Genomic DNA, 19,545 nt, shown 5'->3' on the forward strand with positions numbered 1-19,545 from the left:
TATCTATTCTGTGTATTCTGAAATATCCCCTTAAATGTCTGCCATTGCATTTCTATTGACCTATCCCTTAACCTACTTTGCCAGTTCACTTTTGCTAGCTCTGCTTTCATGCCCTCATAATTGCCCTTATTTAAGTTTAAAATACTAGTCTTAGACCCACTTTTCTTTCCCTCAAACTGAATGTAAAATTCAATCATATTATGATCACTTTTGCCTAGGGGCACCTTCACTATCAGGTCCTGAATTAATCTTATCTCATTGCACAACACCAAGTCTAGCAAAGATTGCTCTCTGGTTGGCTCCAGAACGTGCCGTTCTAAGCAACTATCCCGTAATCATTCTATGAACTCCTCATCTAGGCTAACTTTGCCCATCTGATTTTTCCAGTCTATATGTAGATTAAAATCCCCCATGATTATTGCCGTACCTTTCTGACAAGCTCCCATTATTTTTTCCTTTATACCCCATCCTACCATATGGTTACTGTTAGGGGACCTGTACACCACTTCCACTAATGACTACTTGCCTTTATCATTTCTCATCTCGACCCAAACCGCTTCCACATCCTGGTTTCCTGAACTTGGGTCATCCCGCTCTATTGTGCTAATACCATCATTAATTAACAGAGCCACCTCTCTACCTTTTCTTAGCTTCCTGGACTTCCTAAATGTCATGTTCCCCTCAATATTCAGGTCCCAATCTATGTCATCCTGCAGCCATGACTTTGTAATGGCTATCAGATCGTACTTATTTATTTCTATTTGTACTTTCAGTTCATCTGTTTTGTTGCGAATGCTACATGCATTCAGATACAGATGACTGGATTTTACCGTAGGCAAACGGGACTTTGCCACCAACGTAATAGTCAGTGGCGAACCTGCTTCTTCCTAGGCCGGGGAACCGACCCACATTTTACAGGTCCCCACACTTTAATTGTCCTGAGGCAGCTTGAGGGAAGAGGTCCTGCCTCAGTGAGCTGCCGACCAATCAGTGGGCTGGCAGCTCTTAGTCCCAGCAGCACCCCCGGGAGCGGTGACCACTGCTGGGACTGCAGCCCACCTGACCGAGGAGGATGCCATGGAGCCAGGACTGAAGGTATGTTGGGCTTGCCTTACTGGAGGGGGATGATCGGTCGTGCCAGCGAGGCAAGGGTAGTCGTTTGGGGGGGGGGGGGTGCGTCTTGGGTCCCGGGGGTGGTTTGGGAGGTGGGGGCAGCCCTCAATCGGGCATTCTGTGCCCGACTGCCATGACACCCCCCTGGCACACGGAAAGGCTGGCAGCAATCGCTGGGCGGGCTTTCACATACCCAGCACACCCACTTGCCACGGGTAAAATACCCGTGGAGGTAGGCGAGGGCAAAAGGTATGTTATTTTTTATTGCAAAGGGATAGGAGTATAAGAGTAAAGAAATCTTACTACAATTATACAGGGCATCGGTGAGGCCACACCTGGAGTACTGTGTGCAGCTTTGGTCTCCTTATCTAAGGAAAGACATACTTGCCCTAGACGGAGTGCAATGAAGGTTCACTAGACTGGTTCCTGGGATGAGGGAATTGTCCTATGAGGAGAGATTGAGTAGCTGAGACATTTATTCCCTGGAGTTTAGGAGGATGAGAGGTGATCTAATTTCTTAAGGAGCTTGACAGGATAGATGCTGAGAAAATGTTTCCCATGGAATTTAGAACATGGGGTCACAGTCTCAGAATAAGGGGTCAGCATTTTAAGACTGAGATGAGGAGAAATTTCTTCATTTAAAGGGTTGTGAATCTTTGGAATTCTCTATCCTGAGAGCTGTGGATGTTCAGTTGATGAGAATATTCAAGACAGAGGTCAATAGATTTTTTGGTACGAAGCAAATTAAGGGATATTGAGATAGTGCGGGAAGGTGGAATTGAGGTAGAAGATCAGCCATGATCTTATTGAATTGTGGAGTGGATTTGATGGGTCAAATGGCCTACTTCTGCTCCGATTTCTTATGCGCTCATGTTTTTATGTTCAATCTGATTGGTTAAGGAGAGCCACAGAGAGACACCCTGTTTACACAGGTCCCAGAAGCTCTGTAGAGGGCACTGCGCTTATTCACTCTCTAATTTACAATAAGTTCCATTGCAAAATCCCATAGAAAACCTATGGGCAGGTTCAAGTGTAATAAACAGCTGATGCCATGCATTTGCTTGCCAATTGTCAAATCAGATACAGAAAGGGAAAGAAAGATTAGATTAAAAGAGAGAGGGAAAAGACACAGAAAGGAAAATTAAGGCATTTTTAAAAATTGATATTTTTAGGATCTGAATCAATTCACAACCTGAAGGAATAAGACTCCATACTTACAATTGCTCACTTTCTGGACTTATGTTGTTTGGCAGTCATCAACAATTGTCATGTTGTTAAAAGGATAGTCATGCTGTTAATTACTAGACTTAACTTTCTGTGGCTGATTTAATGTCCAATTAACTTGAAAATGCAGCAACATCATGAAAATCACAGGGAGATTTAGCGCAAAATGTAATTTTCGCAAAGCCATTGGCAGAATGCCGCAAATTGGCCAGCAATGGGGTGTCTCTTCTTGCTGCAAGTTGCTGGCTGATTTGCATATTAACAACAACGATTTCTTCAGCAAAATCTAGGTGATCATTTCTCGAGTGTCTGTCATTAGCAAACAATCTCCTGAAAGTCTGTCCTTTTACCAAGCTGTGAATGATGGGGCAACTCATGCAACATATAATGCATATTGTGCAGATTTTCTATGATGCTGTCAGCATCAAATCTTCAGAGACAAACTGACCCTGAACATTTGACTTAATGAACAAACAGTGCAGAGAGCTAATGAGTTGTTATAGATTCTCCACGAACTGTTGTGAAACAAACATTTTTTATCACCATTTTCTGTAAGGGATGATGAGAATCTTTGTAAGGGTTCCTACAAAATATTTGATGCCTAACATTTGAGGTTTTAAGATTCTGGAATCAATGTAAAAACAAGAATGTGGACAGAAAAATAGTGGCCTGGATCTTCTTTCGCAATCTCAGCCAAACACGGTTTGGAATAAAGCAATATCTGGTGGTAAAACTGCAGCTGTCTAACCACAATTTCCTTAATTTGTCCCCTATTCCCCTCTGGGTCTGCTGCTGGCCTTTGTTTTCCCACCCACCAAATGGAAATACTGGTGGTGGTATGGGGCTTAGGTCCATGTCCCATTTCCCAGGACTGTCATGCAAAAGGTAGCAGTAGGCTTGGGATAGTGCCCCTGCAGTCAGGAAATGGACGTAGAGGCTTACAAGGTTGTGGTTTGTTTATCTTCGGGGCTCTTCTGCCTCTTGAAATAGCCTGTCACCTCTCTTGGTGCAGGAGTGTTGGTCCCATTGCAGCACCACTGGGATTTTGCAGCCTGGCACTGGCAAGCTCCTTCTTAGTACTGGGAATCTCATTGTGAGCTCATCATGCATATCCAACAACCCAGAAAAATGTAGTGGCATCAGAGCAGCAATTGGATGTCCAGCCCGCTGCTACTCTTCCCCGAAGGGAAGAATCCTTTCCAATATCGCCAGCTGTAAAATAACAAATTTATCATTATTTTTATTAATATAATTATATTAATTAATCAGCTGTGCTGTAATGCGATAAAGTGCACTTTTCTACCCCTTGTCAATTAACCGCTCAGAGCTGTCTCATGAGTACTAAATGTGAAATGAGAGTTCAGCACTGTCCACTGTAATTACAGGCATACAAAAGAAAGCTATTTTGGGAAAGGACTGCGAATTGTCTTTTCATAGACTTCAGCTGAGTCCCATGTATGGAAAATTATGGAGCATTTACTCCTTCTGGCGTGCTTGCATCCTTCTTGGGTAAAGAATGGATTTAGCTGGTTAATGATTGAGAGGAGCTGCATAAGCTGCGTCATTTAGATTGTTTCATTGACAGTAAAAGATGCTGTTGTTCAGACTCTCATTGAAAGATGGGCACATCTTTCTTTAAGGTGGCTGCAGAAGTATTAATTGAGTAAACTCAATCTTGATAGTGTCCAACATAATGAAAATATGCCATCTTTGTAATGTGGTTCTAGAATGGGAGGAATGGGAATGGTGAAATATATCTGAAATATCACAATGAAACAATAAATCCCCAGCAAAGCAATTCAACTCTCTGGTGGCTCTGACCCCAGAAAGTGAATGTACCCAACAGCCAGGCTTCCTTTGCCTTTCTGCCTACTTTTGATACCTCTCACTCCCTATTATCTACTGGTTAGGAAGAATGAAGCTGACGCAGGTGGGACTTACTGAACCTCCCTTTGTACCTCAAAAACCTCTCCACATCGAACTGTAGGTGTAACAGACATAATCTGGAAACAGTTCCTGAGCCATCCCTGATAGTTGCAAACATCAGTCACCCAATTGTTTTCAACTTAAAATTGTTTTGGACAGGTTTCATGGGGTGCTTCCCCCGCTTCTAGCAGGGCACAGCTCTTATAAGGAATGTGTGTCAGAGAGAAGGCTGCAACATTGTAGCCCCAATTCCTCAACCCACCCTGTCTTTGAGTGTAACTTTTCTCTGGCAGTGTGGGATTGCAGAATCACCCTATAGGATTAAACATGCATAATATTATGACTTGATAATTACTGAATCATTTGAACATACAAATTAGGAGCAGAAGTAGGCCATTTGGCCCCTCGAGCCTACTCCACCATTCAATAAGATCATGGCTGATCTGTTTGTGTCTCAAATTCCACACTCGTATCTACCCCCGATACCCCTTGATGCCCTTGCCTAACAAGAATCTATCTACCTCTGCCTTAAAAATATTCAATGACCTCGCCTCCACCACCTTCTGAGGCAGAGAGTTCCAAAGTCGCACAACCCTCTGAGAGAAAAAATTCCTCCTCATTTCTGTCCTAAAAGGGTGACCACTAATTTTAAAGCAGTGCCCACTAGTTCTGGACTCACACACAAGAGGAAACATCCTCGCTACATCCACCTTATCAAGATGGTTCAGGATCTTATAAAATTCAATCAAGTCTCCCCTCACTCTTCTAAACTCCAGTGAAAATAAGCCCAGTCTGTCCAACCTTTCCTCATAAGACAACCCACTCATTCCAGGTATCAATCTAGTAAACCTCCTCTGAACTGCCTCCAACGCATTTACATCCTTCCTTAAATAAGGAGACCAAAACTGCACACAGTATTCAAGCTGTGGTCTCACCAATTCCCTGCATAACTGAAGCATAACATCCTTACTTTTATTTTCAATTCCTCTCATAATAAAGGATAGCATTCCATTAATCTTCTTTATTACCTGCTGTACCTACATACTAACTTTTTGTGACTCCTGCACTAGAACACCTCGATCCCTCTGCACCTCGGAATTTTGCAGTCATTCTCTATTTAAGTGAAACTCTTTTTTTATTCGTCCTGCCAAAGTGAACAACTTCACATTTTCCAATTATCCTGCACCTGCCAGATTTTTGTCCACTCGCTCAACCTATCTATATTGGTCTGCAACCTCCTTATGTCCTCTAAACAACATACTTTCCTACCTATCTTTGTGTCATCTTCAAATTTAGCTACCATGCCATCGCTCCCCTCATCTAAGTCATTGATATAAATTGTAAGATGTTGAGGCCCCAGCACAGACCCCTGTGGGACTCCACTCGTCACATCCTGCCAATCAGAAAAGGACCCATTTATGCATACTTTCTGTTTTCTGCTAGCCAGACAATCTTCTATCCATGCTAATATGTTACCCCTTATACCATGAGCTCCTACTTTGTGGAATAACCTTTTATGTGGCACCTTGTCAAATGCCTTTTGGAAATCCAAGTACAGTAGGTCAATGGGCTCCCCTTTATCCACAGCACATGTTACTTCTTCAAAGAATTCCAACAAATTGGTTAAACATGATTTCCCTTTCACAAAACCACGCTGGCTATTTCCGATTACCTTGAGTTTTTCTAAGTGCCCAACTACAATCTCATTAATGATCAGTTGTAATACCTTCCCAATGTCAGACGTCAAGCTAACTGGCCTATAGTTACCTGTTTTCTGCCTTCCTCCCCCCACCCCCTTTCTTGAATAGAGGGGTTATATTAGCTACTTTCCAGTTTGATGGAGCCTTTACAGAATCTAGTGAATTTTGAAAAATTAACACCAATGCATCTATGACCACATTAGCCACCTCTTTTAAGACCCTAGGATGAAGTCCATCAGGACCCGGGAACTTGTCAGCCCGCAGCTCCATCAGTTTGCTCAGTACCACTTCCCTGGTTATTGTAATTTCACCAAGTTCCTCTCTTCCTTCCACCTCCTGATTTACACCTATTGCCGGAATGTTTTTTATATCCTCCATAGTGAAGACAGAAGCAAAATATTTGTTCATTGCATCCGCCATTTCCTTATTATCTTCTATTAGCTCCCCATTCTTACTCGCTAGAGGATCAACACTCACTTTACTTACTCTTTTCCTTTATAAATACCTGTAGAAACTCTTGTTATCCTTTTTACATTTCTAGCTAGCTTCCTCTCATACTCTAATTCCTTTTTCCCTATTAACCTTTTAGTCATTCTCTGCCTTTCTTTATATTCTGACCAATCATCTGACCTGCCACTCACCTTTGTGCAATTACATGCCTTTTCCTTAGCTTTAGTTAACCACGATGGTGGGTCCTCCCTTTGGAATTTTTCTTTATAGTAGGAATATACTTATTCTGGGTATTCTGAAATATCCCCTTAAATGTCTGCCACTGCTTCTCTATTGATCTATCGCCAAGCCTAGTAATCCAGTTCACTTCAGCTAGCTCAGCTTTCATGCCCACATAGTTGCCCTTATTTAAGTTTAAAATAATAGTCTTAGACTCACTCTTCTCTCTTTCAAACTGGATGTAAAATTCAATCATATTGTGGTCGCTGCTACCTAGCGGTGCCTTTACTCTGAGGTCATTAATTAATCCTGTCACATTACACAGTACCAAGTCTAATATAACCTGCTCTCTGGTTGGTTCCAGAATGTGCTGCTCTAAGAAACTATCTCAAAAGCATTGATATTTTTCACTCTTTTATGCTAAAGGAGTTAGGGAAAGACAATTGCCACATAATGAACTTCCACCAAAGCAACTTTTTCAGTCTTTCACCATTAGGGAGTAATTTTTTAATGAGCAAATTTGTCCACTTGGAGCATATATTGGAAATTTAGGTACAAGCCTAATAATCAAAAGATCATGTGCTTTGCTCCCCTTAATTTTTCATTGAGTAAAGCTTCTGATTGACAATGCATAATTGGTAGATTATCCCTTTAAGTAATACTAACTACATGTTTGTCTTCTGGCTCAAAATCAGGTTTGATAATAAATACAAAATATACTAAAGCAGGGTGGTGTGGTGATCCTGCTGTGATTAAGGTGCAGAGCTGTAGCCTTGGGGTATTGGATGGCAAGCATACCAGTGTCTGATGCAATGTGTTAGAGTCCAGTCATTGTTATCACAGAAACAGCAGGTATGGATTGTGACACTGAGGGAAGATAATCTAATGTAGTTGCCACTTTTTGACAGAATACAAGTTCCAGTAATAAATGGATTATTGGATAAGGCAACATCTTCAGCTGCAAAAATACAGTGCCTGAGTCAGTATATTTAAGTACATTTTCCATGCTGTACTTAAAACACTTCAAGAGAAACATTGACTGGTTGGAAATTTGAATGTCATTGTTTTAGATATTGAATTGCAGTCAGTTGGTTTGTGATTTGTTGTGAAACAAATATTGAGATGACATTTTTGAGCTCCTTTGAAAATTCTTTACAGAAATCTACTTGCTGAGGCATCAACCCATTATTTGTTTTCCTAATCCAACTTTCTTCCCTGTTGTTTCCTCATCTCCTGAGTCATACTGAGGAGGATGCATTCAAAGATGCTGGCAGTAGTCTGGTACATTTTGAAATAAGCCATTCTTTATGTATAAGCCTAGAAATAGAATGCTGGCAGGTTATTCAACAGTGCAATGCATCATAGCACAGTCCAACTGTGTCCACATTCAACAGGAGTCACTGGATAGAAATTAGGAGCAAGAAACCTGGCTGATTTTTCCCCTGCTTAGCCGAGAATGCTAAGACCAATGGAAGCATCCCTGCTTCCACCCTGGCAGAGAGCAATCAGCTCAGTACCGAGTCAGAATCAAATTCAACATTTTTCAAGTCAACAAGGTATTTATCCACGAAACCATCGAGGGTGGGTGAGGAGTTGTCCAAACCATTATTTGTAACAAAACCTGAATTGTTTTAAGTATAGCTTAATCATAGTGAACCTGGGTGGAAGTAAACTCTACTTATAGTGAAAAAAATGTTGAAAGCAATGTTTGGTATTGCGAAATCACATTTCTCTTAATGGAAAAACGTAAACAATTATCTTCCATCGTTTAGCAACAAGGAGCAACAGAGTAGGTATAAAAACATCTTGTTAATCTCTGGTTGCACAGAGTGGGCAGAACTTGCCTAGCACAGTGAGGGTGGGTTTGGGAGCATGTTGGGTGGGAAAATCCCTGAAAAGGACATCAGGTCAGGATCCTGTCGTGATCCCACCCTCTTCCAGTGTTTCCTGGGGCGGCTTGCGGTTTCAACCAAGATCCCTTGGGTCAGGTGGGAGACAAATTGAGGTACTTAAAAAGACAATTAAGAGCGTTTTTAGAGTTTATTGGAGTTTTTTGAGGATGTAACTATTAGAATAGATAATGGAGAACCAGTGGGTGTAGTGTATTTGGATTTTCAGAAGGCTTTTGATAAGGTCCCACATAAGAGGTTACAGTGTAAAATTAAAGCACATGGGATTGGGGGTAATATACTGGCATGGATTGAGAATTGATTGACGGACAGAAAACAGAGAGTAGGAATAAACAGGTCTTTTTCCAGGTGGCAGGCAGTGACTAGTGGGGTACCGCAGGGATCAGTGCTTGAGCCCCAGCTATTCATAATATATATTAATGACTGAGGTGAGGGAACTAAATGTAACATGTCCAAGTTTGCAGATGACACAAAGCTGGTGGGGAAATGTGAGCTGTGATGAGGATGCAAAGAGGCTCCAATGTGATTTGGACAAGTTGAGTGAGTGGGCAAATGCATGGCAGATGCAGTATAACGTGGATAAATGTGAGGTCATCCACTTTGGTTGTAAAAACAGAAAGGCAGATTATTATCTGAATGGTAATAGATTGGGAAAGGGGGAGGTGCAACGAGACCTAGGTGTCCTTGTACACCAGTCGCTGAAAGCAAGCATTCAGGTGCAGCAAGCAGTTAGGAAGGCGGATGGTATGTGGACCTTCATTGCAAGAGGATTTGAGTACAGGAGCAAGGATGTCTTACTGCAGTTATACAGGGCCTTGATGAGACCACATCTGGAGTATTGTGTGCAGTTTTGGTCTCCTTACCTGAGGAAGGATGTTCTTGCCATGGAGGGAGTGCAAAGAATATTTACTAGGCTGAATGGCATGATTGACATATGAGGAGAGATTGGGTCGACTAGGCCTATACTCACTAGAGTTTAGAAGAATGAGAGGGGATCTCATAGAAACCTATAAAATTCTAACAGGACTAGACAGGCTAGATGCAGGGAGGATGTTTCCGATGGCCGGGGAGTCCAGAACCAGGGGTCACAGTCTCAGGATATGAGGTATGCCATTTAGAACCAAGATGAGGAGAAATATCTTCACTCAGAGGATGGTGAACCTGTGGAATTCTCTACCGCAGAAGGCAGTGGAGGCCAAGTCATTAAATATATTCAAGAAAGAAATAGATATATTTCTTAATGCCAAAGGGATCCAGGGATATGGGGAGAATGCAGGAACAGGGTACTGAATTAAACAATCAGCCATGATCCTTTTTGAATGGCGGAGCAGGCCCAAAGGGACAAATGGCCTACTCCTGCTCCTATTTTCTATGTTTCTATAAAACTGACAAACCTGTGGTCAGCCACAGTGAAAGACTTGCACTGACAGGAGCAGTTCCTTCAGCCTAAACTCACTGATTTCACTGGGGACAGCAACTTTGTGCAATTTATATAAAGTGCCTTGGATTTCACCAAAAATAATCTCACCTTATTGACTGTGAGACTTCCCTATGACATGGGGTCTCCATACTCTGATGTTGGTTGGGCCTCTGAGCAGGAGGTGCAGCTTGCTTTAATTCAGCAGCCATAGCAAAAGGGGCAGCAACTTCAGCAACAGCAGCTGTCTTCCTCACAGCCACATGCAACGCCACAGGACAGAGGACTGGACCTCGAAGAACACAATACCTTCAGCACAGGGTCTATAAGCCAAGGATTAGCTTCCTCAACTCCTTAGAACAACAGTGTCTCAGAAGACTCAGACTCTTGCGCCAGGTGGTCGCAGATATTTGTAGGCTCTTGGAAGAAGGCCTCTGCCCAAGAGGAGCAGGTGGCCACACATTACTGTGGTCGTCAAGATGAGCATAGCCCCACATTTTTTCATCTTTCCAGGGATCAGCTGATAAGGTCTGTAGGATCTCGCAATCTGCAGCGCACAATTGCATCAACCAGGTCACCAGGGTCTGGTTTTCCAGGGTTTCTAACTATATTAACTTTGATGTGGTCGAGGACAGTCAAACGCAGATGGCTGTTCCCTCGTAGGATTTCCACAGGTCCAGGGGGTCATAGATTCACTCATAAAGCAATCAAGGTGCCATCAGAACAGCCAGGCATATTTGTTAATCAGAAGGGTTTCCCCTCCCTTAACGTGCAACAGGTCTGTGACAACCACAAAGGGATAATTCAAGTGTGCAGCAAGTGTCCAAGGAGTTGCCATGAATCTTCCATTCTACAGCAGTCTCAAGTACTGCAGGTCCTTTCTCCACCAAACAGGCTCAGCAGCTGGCTCTTGGGAGATAAGATATATCCACTCACGACCTGGCTGATGACTCCACTGAGGTATGCAACTACAGAGGCACAGGAGAGGTACAGCTGGAGTCATGTCACTACGCTGGTCACAGTAGAGCAAACCATTGGTTTGCTGAAAAGGAGGTTTCACTGCCTTGACAGATCTGGAGGCACCCTTCAATACACCCCAGCAAGGTACTCCTGTAGATCAGTGGTCTGCTGTGCCCTGCAAAACATAATTCTGCTGAGAGGACTGGAGCTGGTGCCAGTGGGAGGCAGAGAGCTCCTGGCATTCTCAGAGGAGGAGGAGCATCCTGAAGGGCTGTTGATGCCTGCAGCCACAGACCTGCCTGCCAGAGGACTCATCCAGGCATGCTTCACTTGAGAAGTGACTTGCAGCATTGAAAGCTTCCCATTACAGCCCCTGGGCAAATCCCTCCCCCTGTCTGCCCTGCACGACCAACCATTTTCCCTACAGATACGTGACCACCTATCACATTCACAGCCTTAGCTCCTCATCAAAGTGGCTCATTCCATTCACCAGAAGGAAACTGACCAAAGTCAATGAGGGATCCAAAAAAGTTGATAGCATAACAATGAGTAGTTCACAAAAACTCATTCTTTCATTCAAATAAAGAGCATCAGTAGAACACAAGAAGTAGGAACAGAAGTAGATCATATGGCCGATCAAGCCTACTCTGCCATTCAAAATGATCATGGCTGATCTTAGGATTCAACCACTTTCATGCCTGCTCACCATAGCCCCTGATTCCCTGAGCGACCAAAAATCTGCCTATCCCACCCTTAAATGTATTCAACGATGGAGCATCCACAACCCTCTGGGGTAGAGAATTCCAAAGGTTCACAACCCTTTGAGTGAAGTAATTTCTCCTCATCTCAGTCCTAAATGATTGGCCCGTTATCCTGAGGCTGTGTCCTCGTGTTTTAGATTCTGCGACCAGTGGCAATAATCCCTCTTTCTACCCTATCCAGCCCCTTTAGAATCTTACATGTTTCATTGAGTTCACTTCTCATTCTTCTAAACTCCAGAGAACACAGGCCCAATTTATTTAGTGAGAGTTCAGGGCCAACATGTTCCAGTAAAGGTGAAGAGTAGGACTAATAAGTCCAGGAAACCCTGGATGTCAAGGAATATAGAGAATGGGATAAGGGAAAAAAAGGAGGCTTATGGCAGATTCAGAGGGCTGAAAATAGCGGAGGCCTAAGAGGAGTATAGAAAGTGTAGAGGGGTACTTAAAAAGGTAATTAGGAGAGCAAAAGAGGGGGCATGAAAAAACACTGGGGAGCAAAATAAATGAAAATCCCAAGGCGTTTTATAAGTATATTAAGGGCAAGAGGATAACCAGGAAAAGAGTAGGGCTCTTAAAGGACCAAAGTGGCAATCTGTGTGTGGAGCCGGAGGATGTAGGTGAGGTTTTAAATGAATACTTTTCATCTGTGTTCACTATGGAGAGGGACGATGTAGGTGTAGATATCAGGGAGGGGGGTTGTGATATACTTGAACAAATTAGCATTGAAAGGGAGGAGGAATTAGCGGTTTTAGTGGGCTTAAAAGTGGATAAATCCCCAGGCCCAGATGAGATGTATCCCAGGCTGTTTTGTGAGGTAAGGAAGGAGATTGCAGGGGCTCTTACACAAGTTTTCAAATCCTCTCTGGCCACAGGCAAGTGCCAGAGGACTAGAGGACAGTGAATGTGGTACCATTATTCAAGAAGGGTAGTAGGGATAAGCCAGGCAATTACAGGCCTGTGAGCCTAACATCAGTGGTAGGAAAACTGTTGGAAAAAATTCTGAGAGACAGGATTAATCTCCACTTGGAGAGGCAGAGATTGATCAAGAATAGTCAGCATGGCTTTGTCGGGGGAGATCATGTCTAACAAATTTGATTGAATTTTTCAAGGAGGTGACTAGGTGTGTAGATGAGGGTAAAGAAGCTGATGTAGTCTACATGGACTTCAGTAAGGCTTTTGATAAGGTCCCGCATGGGAGATTGGTCAAGAAGGTAAAAGCCCATGGGATCCAGGTCAATTTGGCAAATTGGATCCAAAATTGGCTTAGTAGCAGGAGGCAGAGGGTGATGGTCGAGGGTTGTTTTTGCGAGTGGAAGCCAGTGACCAGTGGTGTACTGCAGGGGTCAGTGCTGGGACCCTTGCTGTTTGTAGTGTACATTCATGACTTAGACGTGAATATAGGAGGTATGATCAGTAAGTTCACATGACATGAAAATTGGTGGTGCCGTAAATAGTGAGGAGGAAATCCTTAGATTACAGGGAGATATAGATGGGCTGGTAAGATGGGCAGAGCAGTGGCAAATGGAATTTAATCCTGAGAATTGTGAGGTGATGCATTTTGGGAGGACTAAGAAGGTAAGGGAATATACAATGGATGGTAGGACCCTTGGAAGTACAGAGTGTCAGAGGGATCTTGTTGTACTTGTCCATAGATCAGTGAAGGCAGCAGCACAGGTAGTTAAGGTGGTTAGGAAGGCATATGGGATACTTGCCTTTATTAGCCGACGCATAGAATATAAGAGCAGGGAGGTTATGATGGAGCTATATAAAATGCTGGTTAGGCCACAGCTGGACTACTGTGTACAGTTCTGGTCACCACACTATAGGAAGGATATGATTGCACTGGAGAGGGTGCAGAGGAGATTCACCAGGATGTTGCCTGGGCTGGAGCATTTCAGCTATGAAGAGAGACTGGATAGGCTAGTGTTGTTTTCCTTAGAGCAGAGAAGGCTGAGGGGGGACCTGATTGAGGTGTACAAAATTATGAGGGGCATAGATAGGATAGGTAGGAAGAAGCTTTTTCCCTTAGCGGAGGCGTCAATAACCAGTGGGCATAGATTTACGGTAAGGGGCAGGAGGTTTAGAGGGGATTTGAGGAAAAAAAATTTCACCCAGAGGGTGGTTGAAATCAGGAATGCACTGCCTGAAGGTATGGTGGAGGCAGGAACCCTCACAACATTTGGAGATTTGTCAGATTTTAGTCCCTTAGGTTTCTCCAATACTTTTTCTCTGCTGATACGAATTTCCTTAATTTCCTCACTCTTTTTAGCCCCTAGGTTACTGCCTATTTCTGGTATGGAACTTGTGTCTTCTACTGTGATGACAGACACAAAATATTTGTTTAATGCCTCTGCCATTTCCTCATTCCCCATGATGATTTCTCCTGTCTCTGCTTCCAAGGGAGCAATGTTTACTTTAGCTACTCTCTTCCTTTTGATATGCCTATAAAAGCTCTTACAATCTTTTTATATTACTGGCAAGTTTGCTCTCATGTTCTATTTTTTCCTTTTTTATCAACTTTTTTGTGGCCCTTTGCTGGTTTCAAAAACATTCCCAATCCTCAGACTTGCTACTCTTTTTTTCAACATTGTAAGTCTTTTTTTAATCTAATACAATCCTTACTGAGTGAGCCATAGATGGGTCTTTCTGGCTGACATTTTGTTTTTCAATGGCATATATTTTATTGAACATTTTGAATTGATTCTTTAAAGATTTCCCACCGTTCATTTACCACCATACCTTTTGGTCTATTTACCCAATTTACCTTAGTCAGTGTTCCCCTCTTACCTATGTAATTGCTTTGTTTAAGTTTAAGATTCCTGTTTGTGATTGGAGCATGTCACTTTAAAACATAACATGGAATTCAGTGATATTATGATCACTATTTCCCAGTGGATCTTTTACTATGACATTGCTTATTAACCCCGCTTCATTACACAATACTAGATCTGGGATAGCTTTATCCCTAGTTGGCTCCACAATGTATTGCTCCAAGAAACTGTCCCGAAAACATTCTACAAACTCATCTTCTCGACTACTCCTGCCAATTTCATTGTCCCACTCTATATGAAGATTAAAGTCCCCCACAATTATTACATTGCCTTTGTTACAAGCTCCAATAATTTCTTGTTTAATGCTCTGTCCAACAGTATAACTACTGTTGGGCCTATAAACTACTCCCACCAGTGTTCTCTGATTTTTGCTATTCCTTATTTCCACCCATACTGATTCTACTTCATGATCTTCTGAGGCCAGATCCTTTCTCACTAATGCCCTTATGTCATCCTTTACCGTCAGTGCTACCCCTCCTCCTTTGCTATTCTGTCTGTCATTCTGAAATATTGTGTACCCTAGAATATTTATTTCCCAACCTTGATCACCATGTAACCATGTCTCTGTGATGGTGATTGGATCAAAATCATATACCTCTATTTGTGCCACTAGTTCACCTATCTTATTGCAGATGCTTCACGCACAGAAATAGAATCCTTAATTTCATTTTTTTGCTTCTATTCCCTTCAATGACCTTATTTGCTGATGTACAATTTCTGTTAAACTCTCTCACCCTTCCAGTCCCATTCTGATTGTCTTTACCCACAATGCTGTACTGTTCCGATGCCTTGGCTAACACACTATCAATGTAATAAGCACCCAGTGATGCTCTTTGTGCAACTAAGATCTTTTCCATATACATATTATATTATTTCTATGTGGTGTTACTCCTGTGGCTTCAGCAGAGCTGGAGGCAGCCTGCTCATTCCCCTGTTCCCACACGAGATATCCATGGTGGACATCCTCTGGATTTTGGAGCTCGTTGTGGCCCCTCCCCCAAAGACTGCCCATCCGCATCGGTGCAGGGCAGACTCGGTCATTAGGGCAGAATGCAGTGTGTGTGGCTCTGACGGTGAGGAGGGCAAGGGCGATGAATTGGGGTAGCCCTGAGAATAACCACCACTGCCATGTGCTCTTTTTTCATCTTTTACAGAGACCACCTGCACTTCCCAATTAACCAAGAGCAGGAGAACATTTGGCTGCATGTCAATGTGGCATTCAGCCACCAAGGTGATGCTTTCATCAATGTGCAAACAGACAGTCGTAAAGTGTGCAGGCCATTGGTATGGGCCAGCATACACTCGCTGACTGACGCATCTGACTCTCCATGAGGTTGACCACTCTTTCAATGGAGGTGGTCATCAGCACAAAAGCCTGAGACATCATGGTGCTCAGTCTAGAGATAGACTCCTCCATTTTCTTTACAAGGGTGTGCACTGCCTCTAGAAATTCTGACACACACATCTCACTTTGTTGCTCCACAAGTGCCCATTTAGTGGATGAGCCCCGAGGCTCAGTATCTGTGTCCAGCTGAGCAGAGCTTGAAGTGTTCTGCTCTTTCCAACAGGCACTTTCCATTTCCATCCCTGTTTTGAGTACCTGCTGCTGCTCACATGTAGGCTAGAATTTTACGCCCTGCCCCCCTCCCCGGGAGTGGGCTGGCAGGCGGAGGTGGTGTTTCATTGGGTGGGATGGCAGGGAGGCGTCTTGCCTGTTACCTACCAACAGCAGGGTAGGTGTCAGACAGCCCTGCCCTTTGGCCAATTGAGGCCCTTAAATAGCTAACTAATGCCCACTTAAGGGCCTTTTCCCACCGCTGTTATTTTACCCGAACTTTGGGACTCCATCTCTGGCTGGGTCCAGAGCCAGGTGCAGTCCCAGCAATAGCCACTGCTCCCAGTGGCGCTGCTGGGACTGAAAACTGCCAGGCCTCTGATTAGCCAGCATCTCTTCGAGGCAAGACATCCTGCCTCATGGGGGCAGAAGCCATGACTTCAGGCAACTAATCGCCTCAGCCATGCAAAATTGCATTGTGGCTTCCCAAACCAGCAGAGGTGGGCTCAGCCCAACTTTCCAGCCAGTGGGTGGGGCCACCACCTATGCATTTAATCACATGTCCCTCACTATATGCCACCCTATCTAACTGAGAAGCTGAACCCATCAAGGTGTGTGTACCTGCACTAGAGGAGGGTGTCCAGGAGTCATGTGACAGTGCATCCTCAGAGTGTTGGTCCTCCTGTGAGAACTCCTTGGGTTCATCCCTCATCTCCTCTGCCGGCACTGTGAATACACCTGTGGGAGATGAAAGACATGAGTTAGTGCTGAACGTAGGTGAAATTAGATTCCAAGGCAGCACAGCGCAGATCATGACATTTATTGTTGTGCTGACATCAATTCAACATGGATGACAGTTAAGTGCTAAGTGGCAGTGTGATATCTAATCCTGTCACCCGGTCTGTGGGCCACGACCATCTCTCCATTAGCAACATCCCGCACAGGTGTCATCCTGCTGATCTTCAGGGCTTCCTCCTCCATCGCAGTCAGGGTGGACATAGCTGCAGCTCCATCCCCAGTTCTCTGTCTCTCCCTGGAGATGTGGCCTCTCTTCCCCTGCAATGAGAAAAGGCAAAGATGAGTGTGAGAAATGAACTGATTGCTGAGCACAGAAAGTAAACATTTGAGGAGGCTGACTGTGAGGAATGGGTGTGAGAGGGAAATACATTGAGGTGAGTGTGAGTGTTGCTTGTTGAGATGGAGATTTGAGGAGGAGGCTGGAGAGAAAGGAATGTGTGTGGCAGCAAGGTGTGTCAGTCAGAGGAGCGCTGTACTGGAGAATGCTCAGGAAGTGAGAGAGTGATGGCTGGCAGTTGAGAGTTACAGAACACTCACCTTTGAGGTCATGAGGTCTTTGAACCTTTTCCTACACTGGATTGAGGTCTTTGGCTTCAGCAACTGACAGCCTCAGCAACTTGAAGCCATGCCTGCTTGATAGGGCTGGCTGGCCTCCTCCTGCCATCCTCAAGAATAGGACTTCTCTCCATGCCCTCACTGCTTGAATCATTACCTCCAGGGGCAAGTCCGTGAACCGGGAGGCAGCCTTTCCACATCTTCCATCCATGTTGTAGCTCTTACTTCCCTTACACTGGATTGGTTTCCTGCAAACACTGCTACCATAGTGAGTCGTGCTGGTGTCCCTTTAAATAGAGAGTCCATGGCCGGAATTTTACGTGGCAGTGGAGGTCCCGCCCACTGGCTTAAAAGTCGAGGCAAGGCCGCCTCCACCGGGTCTGGAAGCCACGCTGTGATTTTGCATGGCCCAAGCCCTTAATTGGCCTCAGGTGGGACTTCCGCCCCTCTGAGGCAGGGAATCCTGCTTCCAAGTGGTGCCGGCCAATCATCAGCCAGCAGCTCTACAGTCCCAGCACTGCCACCAGGAGCGGTAGCCACTGCTGGGACTGCACCCAGCCTGAGGAGCAAGATGGATGCTGACCCTGAAAAAGATAAGTGAGGTTTTGGGCCTTGCCAGGGACAACCAGCAATGGAGATGGGGGGCTGATCAGGAGTGGGGGGGAGGTGCTCTAGCAGGGGTGGCTTGTGCTGCTGTAAGGGCCCTCTGTGTGGCAGAGGGTGCCTGATCAGGAGGACCCACCTTTACCACCACCACCACTGGGCCCACAAGGAGACTGCTAGGTTTTACTGGGCAGCTCCTCAGCTGTCGACATGCCCGGCCGCCACTGGTGTTTTACCAGCAGTGGCATAAGGAAGCCATTAAGTGGCAATTAATTGGCTACTTAAAGGCCTCAATTGGCCTGGGGCAGATGGGCTGTTTGCCATCTCCCCCTCTGATGGTAAATTGGGAGAGGGTAGGCAGCAGGAATGGCAACCCCCTCCCCCCCACTGCTTTCAGCACGCTCCCAGAGGGGCATAAAATTCCGGCCTTCATTGCTGCTTTAGGCACATTGTCCCACCCGCCCTCTCTACTTGGTCAGGAACCCAGAAACAGACTGATAATTAGTTTGCCCTGGGAAAGAACAACAGCAAGGCACACAACTAAGTGAGTTGTCTTCCCTACCTGAAACTGGTCCCTCTTTTCCGGCAACGACTAAGGTGAGAAGATTCTGCCTAATGATGTTCTAAATCATTTTTCAAGATATATTTTAATGCAGATGCAGCAAATGTTCATCTATAGCGAGATAAACATAAGGGGTAAAAGAGAATAGAAGAATATGTTAGAGTTAGATAAAGAGGTTGGGAGGAGGCTTGTGGAGAGCATAAACACAGGCATGGAACTGTTAGGCCTAATAGCCTGTTTCTGCACTGTAAATTCCCTATAACTATGTAATCTCAGAATTACTATCAGTTTGAAATTAGTCTCATTCGGAAGTGTCAAACGATGCAACCAAGTTCTGTAGGAATCGAAGACAGATGAGAACAATATAAACTGCTAACAGCAGGTGTAGAAAAGCTACAGAGATATACCTGAGTTAGAAATTGTAACAGGGAAATAAACAGTGAAAACTACCCCTGTACAATCTCTGCAAGCATAATTGAAGTACAACAACTGCAGCAGTTAGGACTGTGGAAAGTTATTTAAAAGTATTCCTAATTGGATGAAGGCTGTCAATACTGTGGGGAATGGATTAGTAATCCATATTTGTCATCCAGTGTCAGCAATGAGCACACCCAAGTCTACTATAGCACAAAGTAAACTAAAGTAGACCATTGCCCTACCGAACACCATGGCTCAAACCCAGCCTCAGAACAACAGCAACTTGTATGTAGACAGCACCTTTAACATAGTAAAATGTTTCAGGGTGCATCACGTAAGTGTTATCAAACAAAATTTGATGAAATAAGGTGATATTAGAGCAGATAACCAAAAGCTTGTCAAGGGGGTAGGTTTTAAGGAATGTCTGAAAGGAGGAGAGAGAGGTAGAAAGGCAAAGAGGTTTAGGGAGGACATTCCAGAGCTTAGGCCTAGGCAGCTGAAGACTCGACTGCCCATGATGGAGTGATTAAAATTGGGGATGCTC

The 19,545-nt window shown here is 44.2% G+C and overlaps 1 protein-coding gene across 2 annotated transcripts in view; it reads left to right on the plus strand.

Moving 5' to 3' along the window:
• The window catches only part of xkr4 (XK related 4), a 398,037-nt gene that overhangs the window by 250,005 nt on the left and 128,487 nt on the right, over positions 1-19,545 (plus strand). The gene's annotated exons all lie outside the window — the stretch shown is intronic.

The sequence above is a fragment of the Heterodontus francisci genome, chromosome 5 (genome assembly GCF_036365525.1).
Source record: "Heterodontus francisci isolate sHetFra1 chromosome 5, sHetFra1.hap1, whole genome shotgun sequence".
Lineage (NCBI taxonomy): Eukaryota > Metazoa > Chordata > Chondrichthyes > Heterodontiformes > Heterodontidae > Heterodontus > Heterodontus francisci.